We start from the raw sequence: 12,544 nt of genomic DNA, 5'->3' as shown, positions 1-12,544 counted from the left end.
AGTCACTGGGATGACCCCTGGTGACCTAGTGGTGTAATTACATATCACCACATTCACCCCCCCTTTAAAAAAATCATTATTCCCCCCCCCCCCACCCCTTCACTTGTTTGTTAGTTCATAAGTCCAAAATTTTTGGTGGCTTCCGTTGCCTTCTGGACCTCCTCTGTAGTGGTATAGGGGTGGGGAGTGTGGTCTGCCTTTCGGCCTTTCTTGGTGGAGGTGCGGGAGTGGGAAGTACTAGATGGCCATGTGGGCTGGGGATCCTCTTGTATGCAGTAGGTCCTGCCGTCAAGTCTAGGGTGATGATATTTTGTGGGGCAGGCGTACCCAGGGTCCTGATTTCCGGGGTGGGTGGTATAGTACTCTGGGGTGACTCGATGGATGACTGTTCTAGTGACTCCTGCTGCGCTCCTTGTTGACCCATAGACATCTGTGTTTCCTCTGCGTTGTTCGCACATCCGGCCGGCGCGAAATCCCTGGTGGCCACCGAGTCTTCTCTTCCATCTGGGAATGTGACGAAGGCGTACTGAGGGTTCGCATGCCTCAACTCCACCAGTGGGTTCGCTTTGTGGGGTCTGCAGTGCTTCCGGAGGAGAACAGGTCCTGGTGTCATCATCCATTTAGGCAGCACTGTGCTCACTGTGGCTTTCCTTATGAAAAAGATACGGCCATGTGGGGTCATGTTAGTGGCAGAACACAACAAAGAACGTATAGAGTGTAGGGCTTCTGGCAACACTTCTTGCCATCTAGTAACAGGTAGGTCTTTTGCTTTTAAAGTCAAGAGGACCGTTTTCCAGATAGTGGCATTTTCCCATTTGACTTGTCCATTCCCCCTGGGATTGTAACTTGTAGTGCAGCTGGTAGCAATCCCTCTCTCGTGCATGTACTGCTTTACTTCTGCACTCAAGCATGCAGCACCCCTGTCTGTGTATATGTAGTTCGGGTACCCAAATATGCTGAAGATGGGTTAGAGGCATTTTATAACAATGGCTGCTGATACATCAGAACATCGGATTCCGAAGGGGAAACAGGAATATTCATCTATTACCTTTAGGAAATAGACATTTCTATTATTGGACGGGAGCGGGCCTTTAAAATCGAGGCTGAGGCGCTGAAAAGGTTTGGTAGGTTTTATCAGGGTGGCTTTGTCTGGCCGGTAAAATTGCAGTTTGCATTCCGCACAGATGGGTCAGCTCTTGTTCACTGACCTTACTTCCTCTACCGAAAATGGGAGGTTTTGGGTTTTAATGAAGTAATACAGTCTAGCGACCCCCAGGTGGTCCAGCTCACTGTGCAAGTTCTGCAACTGGGACATGTGGTTAAGGATGGCACAAGTGCCTCTGGACAGCGCATCCGGGGGCTTGTTGAGTCTCCTGGGGCAGTATAGAATGTCATAGTTAAATGTAGACAATTCTATCCACCAGCGTAGGATTTTGTCGTTCTTAATTCTCTCCCCCCACCCCCCCCCCGTTCTGGTTATTGGACATAAAAGCCACAGACCGTTGATCCGTGACGAGGGTGAAGTGTTTGCATGCCAGATAATGTCGCCAGTGCCTTACTGCTTCCACAATGGCTAGGGCCTCCTTCTCTACTGCTGAGTGTCTTACCTCTGACCCCTGTAGGATTTGCGAGAAAAAGGCCACCGGTCGTCTGTCTTGGTTTAGGGTGGCTACCAGAGCCACATCGGATGTATCCGTTTCTACTTGAAACGGGATCGACTCATCTATGGACCACATGGTAGCTTTAGTGATATGGTCCCTTATGTCCCTGAATGCTCTGGTGGCTGCTGGGCACAGTGGGAAAACTGAGGCTTTTATAAGTGGGCAGGCCCTGTCAGCATAGTTGGGGACCCATTGGCATAGTAAGCGAACTCAATTATTATCCACTAATGAAAAAATTACAGGGCGATTTAGAGCATTGGAAAGATTTTCCACTAACACTAATAGGAAGGATAAACTGTATTAAAATGAACATTTTCCCAAGGATACTAAACCTATTTCAGGCATTGCCAATACACTTGACAGAGAAATTCTTCAAGGAGTTAAAGAAAATAATAAGGAAATTTTTATGGAAAGGGGGGAAACCGAGGATAGCATTAGATAAATTAACAGAATGGTATAAACAAGGAGGCTTACAACTGCCAAACTTTAAAAATTATTATAGAGCCGCACAATTAAGATACCCATCAGATTTTTACCAAACAAGGGAAAAGCTAGATTGGACTAGATTAGAACTAGATAAAATAGGGGAAAAGATACCTGAACACATATTATATAAATTGGATGAAAAATTGGTACAACGTAGGAGTTCTCCAGTATTACATCATCTGCTCAATATTTGGAAGAAGATTCATGTAGAAAGGAATAAAACAAATTACCAATTACCAAAACTAATAATGACGCAAAATCAGTTACTCCCTTTTACAATAGATAACCTTTCCTTTAGAGAATGGGAGAAAAAAGGGATCAAAAGAATAGAAAATTGTTTTTCAGGAAATAGATTATTATCCTTTGAACAAATGAAGGATAAATATAATATAACTCACGATGCAGTGTTGGCATACTACCAACTGAAATCCTACTTGAAGGACAAATTGGGAAGCAGTCTGAGGTTACCAGAGGGAAGTAATTTTGAATATGTGATTACAGACACAATGATAATCAAAAAATTTATAACAAACATGTATATTAGACTACAAGAAAAGGAGAATGAGGAAACAAATGGTAAAACGAAACAAAAATGGGAACAAGATCTAAACATAAAGATAAAGAAGGAAATATGGGAGAAGTTATGCTCAGGAACTATGAGAAATACAATAAATACGAGGTTATGTATGATACAATATAACTGGATACACAGGCTATATATTACATCTCAAAAGTTAAATAAATGGGACCCAACAATATCTGACAGATGTTTTCGCTGTAAAAAGGAAATGGGAACAACAATTCATGCAATCTGGACATGTGAGAAAATGAAAAAAAATTGGGAAGATCTAAACCAGATATTAAATAAAATCACAAAAAGCAATATACCAAAAAACCCAGAGATCTTCCTCCAAAGTAACATAAAAAACAAAGAATTTGGACTTGATTTGGATGGTGCACAAAAAAGATTTGTTATGATAGCCCTAGCTGTAGCAAAAAAATGTATTATGTCAGCCTGGAAATTAGAAGATAACTTGAGAATACAACAATGGTATATAGAAATGAATAAATGTATTCCATTAGAAAAAATATCATATAATTTAAGAAATAATATTACAATATTTGAACAAATATGGGAGCCATACATGAAACATAACAGAGAAAACCTACCGGGGACATCTACCATCTAAAATGACAGAAGGAGAAGAGAATGAAAAGAACTGACTCAGTGGAATTTCTTGTTTATTTTTATTGAGTGACAACATTGTTTGACGGGTTTAATGTATCTTAGATTCTGAACTTTAAACGAATGGGAGGGGAGGTAGGGAGGGTGGGATGGGAAGAGGGAGGGGGGAGAAAACGACACTGTATATATTGGAAAAGGAAAATGTATGTATCTTGATCAATGTGGTTTATAGTGTGAAAAAAAAAAATTTTTTTAAAAAAGAGTAAAAACACGAAAGTAGATATAGGTAAAAGAGACTGGATAAATAATAATAATGAGATGGCAGAAGAGCTAAATGAGAATTTTGTATTAGTCTTCACTGTGGAAGACATTAGCAGTGTGCTGGATGTCCAAGAGTATCAGGGAAGGGAAGTGAATGCAGTTACTATATCAAGGGAGAAGGTGCACAGAAAGTCAAATGGTCTTAGGGTAGATAAGTCTCCCGGACCAGATGGATTGCATCCTTTGGTTCTGAAAGAAGTAGCTGTATGGATTGTGGAGGCATTAATAATCATCGTTCAGGAATCAATGGATTCTGGCATAGTACTGAATGACTGGAAAAATTGCAAATGTCATTCCACTATTCAAGGAGTGAAGCAGCAAAAAGGAATTACAGACCAGTTAGTCTGACATTAGTGGTTGGGAAGACATTAGAGTCAATTGTCAAGGATGAGGTTACTGAGTTAATGGAGGCATATGATAATATAGGCCCACCTGCTCTTCCACCTACCTTTGCATTATCTGTTCTGAATTTGAGGCCTTCCATTCGAGGATATCCAAAATATCCTTCTTCCTTCACAAAACTGGATTCCCCTTGACTGTTATTGATAAAGTCCATACCCAATCTCCTCTATTTCTTGTATTTCTGTCCTTATCCCACCTCTCCCCAGGCAGAAAAAGAGACCCTCTGGTCCTCACTTGCCATCCACAAGCACATCCCCTCTCCTCCTTTCACAGGGATGTAACTTTGAGACTCCCTTGTTACTCTCCCTCCCTATCCACTCTTCAACCTCCTTAGGCAGGCCAATATAAATTGCAAAAAGTACAAAATTTGTTCCTACACTTCCACACAGGGCAACAAACAGACCTGCTTGATGAAGCAGGACTTCACAATGACATTGTTTAACCTAATCCACTGCATATGGTGTGCTCAGATTGACCTCCTCTACACTTATGCTTTGCCAATCACCTATTTCAGTCTGTACACAAGTTTGAGCTTTCTGGTGGCCTATAATTTCACCTTCCCCAACCCATTTAAAAAAAAAGTGACATGTCAATCCTTGGCCTCATCTATTGTCAGGGCAAGGAAGGACTCAAACGTAAATCAGAGGAACGTATTTCTTATTTACAGCCTTCAACCTAATAGCATGACCATCATTTTTTTCCGGTTTTATTCATCTCCTGAACCCCCATCCTGTCCATTTCTTCTTTACTTGCTCCGATAATTTTCTCTAACTTTTCTGCCTTTCTTCTGAAAGGACTCTCCCCAACCCTCCATCTTTTACACCCAAACATAAATTGCTAAAGGAATTCAGCAGGTCAGGCAACATCAGTGAGAGAAAAAAAGGGTGAGGTTTCAGGCCAACACACCAAGACTGGGGATGTATAGAGAAGCAAGTCTAAAGAGGATACAGTGGGAAGGGTAGGACATGTGCCTATGAGGTAGACAAATACATGTAAGGATCAATATCTCATTTTCAGCCTGTGCAATCTCTAGCCCAATGGCATGGATATGGAATTTTCTGATTTCAGGTTATATCTTCAACACTCCCTATTTCTTACCTACCCTCACTGGCTCAGCTCCATCTGGTCTCTCTTTATACCAGCACTTTGAGGTTTTCCAACACCGAGAACCTTTATTTTAATCACTCCACTCTGTATAATTCATTTCCTCCACCTCCCCGCGTCCTGCTTCTTCCAGCATACTGCACCTCTCCATGGGTTACCAATCCACATGCGTCTCTGACTTCCCTCCCAGCCCGAGCTTCTCTTCCCACATCGCCAGTTTTGATCCTAAACGACGACCATTATTTCTCCCACTGAGACTTCCCGACAGGCTGAGTTCGTCGAGCCGAGGGTGCTTTGCTTCAGAGCCCAGCGTCTGCAGTTCCTCCAACATTTCTTTGGCTTGGCTTCGCGGACGAAGATTTATGGAGGGGTAATGTCCACGTCAGCTGCAGGCTCGTTTGTGGCTGACAAGTCCGATGCGGGACAGGCAGACACGGTTGCAGCGGTTGCAAGGGAAAATTGGTTGGTTGGGGTTGGGTGTTGGGTTTTTCCTCCTTTGTCTTTTGACAGTGAGGTGGGCTCTGTGGTCTTCTTCAAAGGAGGTTGCTGCCCGCCAAACTGTGAGGCGCCAAGATGCACGGTTTGAGGCGATATCAGTCCACTGGCGATGGTCAATGTGGCAGACACCAAGAGATTTCTTTAGGCAGCCCTTGTACCTCTTCTTTGGTGCACCTCTGTCTCAGTGGCCATAGAACACGATCTTGGGAAGGCGATGGTCCTCCATTCTGGAGACGTGACCTACCCAGCGCAGTTTGATCTTCAACAGCGTGGATTCGATGCTGTCGGCCTCTGCCATCTCGAGTACTTCGATGTTGGAGATGAAGCCGCTCCAATGAATGTTGAGGATGGTGCGGAGACAACGCTGGTGGAAGCGTTCTAGGAGCCGTAGGTGATGCCGGTAAAGGACCCATGATTCGGATCCGAACAGTAGTGTGGGTATGACAACAGCTCTGTACACGCTGATTGATCTTTGTGAGGTTTTTCAGTTGGTTGTTCTTCCAGACTCTTTTGTGTAGTCTTCCAAAGGCACTATTTGCCTTGGCGCGTCTGTTGTCTATCTCATTGTCGATCCTTGCATCCGATGAAATGGTGCAGCCGAGATAGGTAAACTGGTTGACCGATTTGAGTTTTGTAAGCCCGATGGGAGTTCCTTCAACATTTAGTTACTCTCCATTCAACGTTGAGACGCCTCCCAAACACCAATCAGAACCTGGAAAACCAGCGCCACTTCAATCTCGTACTCGCAAATAAAGAGGTCACACGAAAATCCACCAGCTCTCCAGCGAGGTCGGAGTACGCAGTCGCGGGTTGGGGGGGGAACGCGCGGACGTATCACGTGATGTAACACCCGCCGCTCACGTGATCCTGCCGGCATCATCTGATCCAATCGTTTTTGAAAGGCCGACGCGAGCGGGTGGCAACCGGTTGATCCTCCCCCTCACAGAACCCATTTCAATACCATTTCTTTCTCCTAGAACAGGTATTGATGTACGCAAATTATATTGCAAATGTTGACTTAAACTACCCTCCGGGAGGTATTTACTCAGAGTAAACCTTCAATAATTTGCAATAATAACTCTCACAACAACCGACAGCAGGGGAATGAGGACGAGCGACACGTTACCGCACAGCATTGAGGTGACATAATCTTCCACTGCGGATATTAATGATCACAATCCCGGGCAAATTGGGACCACGTCGTCACTCGGACAATGCTAAAGGAAGTCATCCATGCAATGCAATATCGCGCACGACCATACTTGGAGTCAAGGGTGGTGGGGGGGTCGGGCACGGTTGCAAGTTATACTCGTTCTAGTTTCTTTTACATAGACTTGAGTGAACGGAGACTCTTCCTGAAGATAAAACCCCGCGATCTTTAGGAAGAGTCTCCTGACCTCCCGGCAGAGTTCGTTCACTCATGAATGACCAGAACTCTGTCAGGGCCGGTTTTAAGCCTATTTGACCACATTGGGCACCGCGCACGTGTTTGAGCCCAGGCTTTGAGCAGAGAACACTGACGGACTTCGTTTAAACTGGTAAGAAAATCATACTATAGGCCTTATAAACTGAGGGATTTGTCAGTGAAGTTATTGCCCTTAATTGATCGTATTATCTCAGTGAAATATTTTTAGGAAATATGTCTTCGATTAAACTACTGTCTATAGGCCTCCTTTGTCTCCTGAGCCCAAAATTCCATGTTTCGTATTCATTTGACCCAGTAAGATAGATGTATTCCGGAGCTGATGAAGCATCTCTTATTATTATCATGAACAAAACAGGCTATAGGCTAATCAATAAGAGAACTTGTACTTTAATGAGATTGAGATAGTGTATTTTAAAAAAAGTTCATGTTTAATTGCTGTATATGTCATATTTTTTTGAACAAATAAATAAAGTTTAAAAAAATGAAAAGGGATTGTGTTTTTCAAAGTTTCACTGTAAGAGGAAACTTTCAAATGGGGAGTCTGTTGAAAGTCTGCTGATAGAATTTATTGCTTTTATTATAAACTTTTTAGTAAGAACACAACCAGTGCATTATCAACAAGTGGATTCAATAACTGGTCTAATCTTCATACAAGGTTGTGTGAGAAACAAAAGTACCTTCACAGATTTTGCTCGAGACGAAAATTTAGAACAAAGAACATTTATTGTAAAACAGTGCATAGTTGGGTGCTTCCCCTGACCATGGGAATACACACACATACTTGGGCTCACCCAACTTTTATACAGTTCATTTCAGTGTAGAGTTGGTGGTGAGGAAGGCAAATGCAATTAATTTCAAGTGGACTAGAATATTAAAAGCAAAAAGGAAATATTGAAGCTTTATAAGAGGCAGGCGGAGGCCCCGGTCCGGGCAGAAAGTTGGAGGCGGCGGCCCCGGTCCGGGCAGAGGGTAGGTGGCGACAGCCCCGATCCGGGCAAGAGCAAAGAGGAGGCGGTGGCCTCGGTCGAGTGAGGCAGGCGGAGGCCCCGGTCCGGGCAGAAAGTTGGAGGCGGCGGCCCCAGTCCGGGCACAGGGAAAGCAGCGGCGGCCCCGATCCGGGCAAGAGCAAAGGGGAGGCGGTGACCCTGGCCTCGGTCGAGTGAGGCAGGCGGAGGCCCCGGTCCGGGCAGAAAGTTGGAGGCGGCGGCCCCAGTCCGGGCACAGGGAAAGCAGCGGCGGCCTTGGCCCCGGTCTGGGCAGTATGGACCGACCTAGGAGGGGAGGCAGACCCCTCCAGCCCGGGTAAGAAACTTGCATAGGAGAAGGCCACTCCGATATAAAACCTACGACCCAAGGACCTCGCTGCCACGTCCCACCTTGCTTGGCCACGGCACACAAACCATGGGTGTAAAGGGTGGGGCCAGTACTGCGCGCACTGCACTCCACCTAAAAGCTCCTTTGCGCAGGCCCGAGGACAGGTCCACGTCCTCCCCCTCCACGTCCTCCCCCTCCACGTCCTCCCCCTCCACGTCCTCCCCCTCCACGTCCTCCCCCTCCACGTCCTCCCCCTCCACGTCCTCCCCCTCCACGTCCTCCCCCTCCACGTCCTCCCCCTCCACGTCCTCCCCCTCCACGTCCTCCCCCTCCACGTCCTCCCCCTCCACGTCCTCCCCCTCCACGTCCTCCCCCTCCACGTCCTCCCCCTCCACGTCCTCCCCCTCCACGTCCTCCCCCTCCACGTCCTCCCCCTCCACGTCCTCCCCCTCCACGTCCTCCCCCTCCACGTCCTCCCCCTCCACGTCCTCCCCCTCCACGTCCTCCCCCTCCACGTCCTCCCCCTCCACGTCCTCCCCCTCAAAAGATGCTCACAAACTCAAGCTAGCACGCTGGAACATCAGAACCATGCTAGACAAGGCTGACAGCCACCGACCTTAACGTCAGTCTGCCCTCATTGCACATGAACTCCTCAGACTTGACATCAACATAGCCGCTCTCAGTGAAGTCCGCCTGGCAGATGTAGGCAGCCTTCAAGATAGTGGCGCGGGCTACACACTCTACTGGTCTGGCAAGCCTTTGGATGAATGACGCCTATCTGGTGTAGGCTTCATGGTCAAGAACTCCATTGCCTCCAAACTCGAAAACCTCCCGACAGGCCACTTGGACCGGATCATGTCCATGCGACTCCCCCTTCAGAACAAGCGTCACATCACCCTCATCAGTGTCTATGCTCCAACCCTCCAGGCGGAACCAGCAGAAAAGGACAAGTTCTACACTGACCTGTGCAACCTCATTCAACGCACCCCTACAGTCGACAAGGTTGTCATCCTTGGCGACTTCAACGCTCGCGTCTGCAAAGACTCAGAAACCTGGCCAGGAATCCTGGGCAAGCATGGGGTCGGCAGGTGCAACGACAATGGGCGCCTCCTGTTGGAGCTCTGCGCAGAACAGCGGCTTGTCATTACAGACACCCTTTTTCAGCAGAGGGACAGCCTGGATGCATCCCCGATCCAAACACTGGCACCTCCTGGACTACGTCCTGGTGCGAGAAAGAGACAAACGAGATGTGCTCCACACCAGGGTCATGCCCAGCGCGGATGCCACACTGACCACCGGCTGGTTCGCTGCAAGCTCAACCTTCACTTCAAGCTAAAGCCCAGGAACAGTAAAGACCCCAGAAAGAGGTTCAATGTTGGAAACCTGTAGTCAGACGAAGTGAGAAGAAACTTCCAGGCAAACCTCAAAGCAAAGCTCGAGGATGCAATCCGCCTCACGGACTCGTCCCCTGAAACCCTCTGGGAACAGCTGAAGACTACCATACTGAAGAGGTTCTGGGCTTCTCCTCCAGGAAAAACAAGGACTGGTTCGACGATAACAGCCAGGAAATCCAGGAGCTGCTGGCAAAGAAGCGAGCTGCCCACCAGGCTCACCTTACAAAGCCGTCCTGTCCAGAGAAGAAACAAGCCTTCCGTCGCGCATGCAGCCATCTTCAGCGCAAACTCCGGGAGATCCAAAATGAGTGGTGGACTAGCCTCGCCAAGCGAACCCAGCTCAGCGCGGACATTGGCGACTTCAGAGGTTTTTACGAGGCTCTAAAGGCTGTGTACGGCCCCTCACCCCAAGTCCAAAACCCGTTGCGCAGCTCAGACGGCAAAGTCCTCCTCAGCGACAAGATCTCCATCCTCAACCGATGGTCAGAACACTTCCAATCTCTTTTCAGTCCCAACCGCTCAGTCCAAGATTCCGCCCTGCTCCAGCTCCCTCAACAGCCCCTAAGGCTAGAGCTGGATGAGGTCCTCACCCAGGATGAGACATATAAGGCAATTGAACAACTGAAAAGTGGCAAAGCAGCAGGTATGGATGGAATCCCCCCAGAGGTCTGGAAGGCTGGCAGCAAAACTCTGCATGTCAAACTGCATGAGTTTTTCAAGCTTTGTTGGGACCAAGGAAAACTGCCTCAGGACCTTCGTGATGCCATCATCATCACCCTGTACAAAAACAAAGGCAAGAAGTCAGACTGCTCAAACTACAGGGGAATCGCGCTGCTCTCCATTGCAGGCAAAATCTTCGCTAGGATTCTCCTAAATAGAATAATACCTAGTGTCGCCGAGAATATTCTCCCAGAATCACAGTGCGGCTTTCGCGCAAACAGAGGAACTACTGACATGGTCTTTGCCCTCAGACAGCTCCAAGAAAAGTGCAGAGAACAAAACAAAGGACTCTACATCACCTTTGTTGACCTCACAAAAGCCTTCGACACCGTGAGCAGGAAAGGGCTTTGGCAAATAGTAGAGCACATCGGATGCCCCCCCAAAGTTCCTCAACATGGTTATCCAACTGCACGAAAACCAACAAGGTCGGGTCAGATACAGCAATGAGCTCTCTGAACCCTTCTCCACTAACAATGGCGTGAAGCAAGGCTGCATTCTCGCACCAACCCTCTTTTCAATCTTCTTCAGCATGAGGCTGAACCAAGCCATGAAAGACCTCAACAATGAAGACGCTGTTTACATCCGGTACCGCACGGATGGCAGTCTCTTCAATCTGAGGCGCCTGCAAGCTCACACCAAGACACAAGAGAAACTTGTCCGTGAACTACTCTTTGCAGACGATGCCGCTTTAGTTGCCCATTCAGAGCCAGCTCTTCAGCGCTTGACGTCCTGTTTTGCGGAAACTGCCAAAATGTTTGGCCTGGAAGTCAGCCTGAAGAAAACTAAGGTCCTCCATCAGCCAGCTCCCCACCATGACTACCAGCCCCCCCACATCTCCATCGGGCACACAAAACTCAAAACGGTCAACCAGTTTACCTATCTCGGCTGCACCATATCATCAGATGCAAGGATCGACAACGAGATAGACAACAGACTCGCCAAGGCAAATAGCGCCTTTGGAAGACTACACAAAAGAGTCTGGAAAAACAACCAACTGAAAAACCTCACAAAGATAAGCGTATACAGAGCCGTTGTCATACCCACACTCCTGTTCGGCTCCGAATCATGGGTCCTCTACCGGCATCACCTACAGCTCCTAGAACGCTTCCACCAGTGTTGTCTCCACTCCATCCTCAACATTCATTGGAGCGACTTCATCCCTAACGTCGAAGTACTCGAGATGGCAGAGGCCGACAGCATCGAGTCCACGCTGCTGAAGATCCAGCTGCGCTGGGTGGGTCACGTCTCCAGAATGGAGGACCATCGCATTCCCAAGATCATGTTATATGGCGAGCTCTCCACTGGCCACCGTGACAGAGGTGCACCAAAGAAGAGGTACAAGGACTGCCTAAAGAAATCTCTTGGTGCCTGCCACATTGACCACCGCCAGTGGGCTGATATCGTCTCAAACCGTTCATCTTGGCGCCTCACAGTTTGGCGCGCAATAACCTCCTTTGAAGAAGACCGCAGAGCCCACCTCACTGACAAAAGACAAAGGAGGAAAAACCCAACACCCAACCCCAACGAACCAATTTTCCCTTGCAACCACTGCAACCGTGTCTGCCTGTCCCGCTCGGACTTGTCAGCCACAAACGAGCCTGCAGCTGACGTGGACATTTACCCCCTCCATAAATCTTCGTCCGCGAAGCCAAGCCAAAGAAGAAGAAGAGGTACCCTCCCCCCCCTTAACATTCTTCTGCCTCCTGGATTGGTTTGGCATTTGGTAATTCTGTCTGCCTACGTGCATTCTGTAAACTTGAAAGACCATGGGGTATCCTGTCTGGGTCCCATCATGTCATTGTCCTTATTCATGAATCTGCCTTTGTCCTTATTCACACATCTCAACCCCCAGGACTTACTATGTGCAGAACTTGCTAATTCTTTCCATCACTATCTTATTCTATTATACTTGCGTAACCCTTCCTCGCACTCTTATCGGAATTCATCCCTACTCAGCACTTACTTAACTTCCTCTAATCTAGTCTAGTATTCCTTATTTCATTCATACTAGCTTTACTTCCTATATTCTATT

The 12,544-nt window shown here is 47.3% G+C and overlaps 1 protein-coding gene across 1 annotated transcript in view; it reads left to right on the top strand.

Annotated features, from left to right (window-relative positions):
• Positions 1–6,538: 6,538 nt before the first annotated feature.
• Positions 6,539–12,544, top strand: part of LOC138755307 (thioredoxin domain-containing protein 3 homolog) — a 104,239-nt gene continuing 98,233 nt past the window's right edge. The window contains exon 1 of the mRNA XM_069921067.1: positions 6,539–6,640. The gene's annotated coding sequence lies outside the window, so the exon portion shown is untranslated. The remainder of the gene's footprint in view (positions 6,641–12,544) is intronic.

The sequence above is a fragment of the Narcine bancroftii genome, chromosome 2, assembly GCF_036971445.1.
Source record: "Narcine bancroftii isolate sNarBan1 chromosome 2, sNarBan1.hap1, whole genome shotgun sequence".
NCBI lineage: Eukaryota > Metazoa > Chordata > Chondrichthyes > Torpediniformes > Narcinidae > Narcine > Narcine bancroftii.
This window is presented reverse-complemented; position numbering and strand designations above follow the sequence as displayed.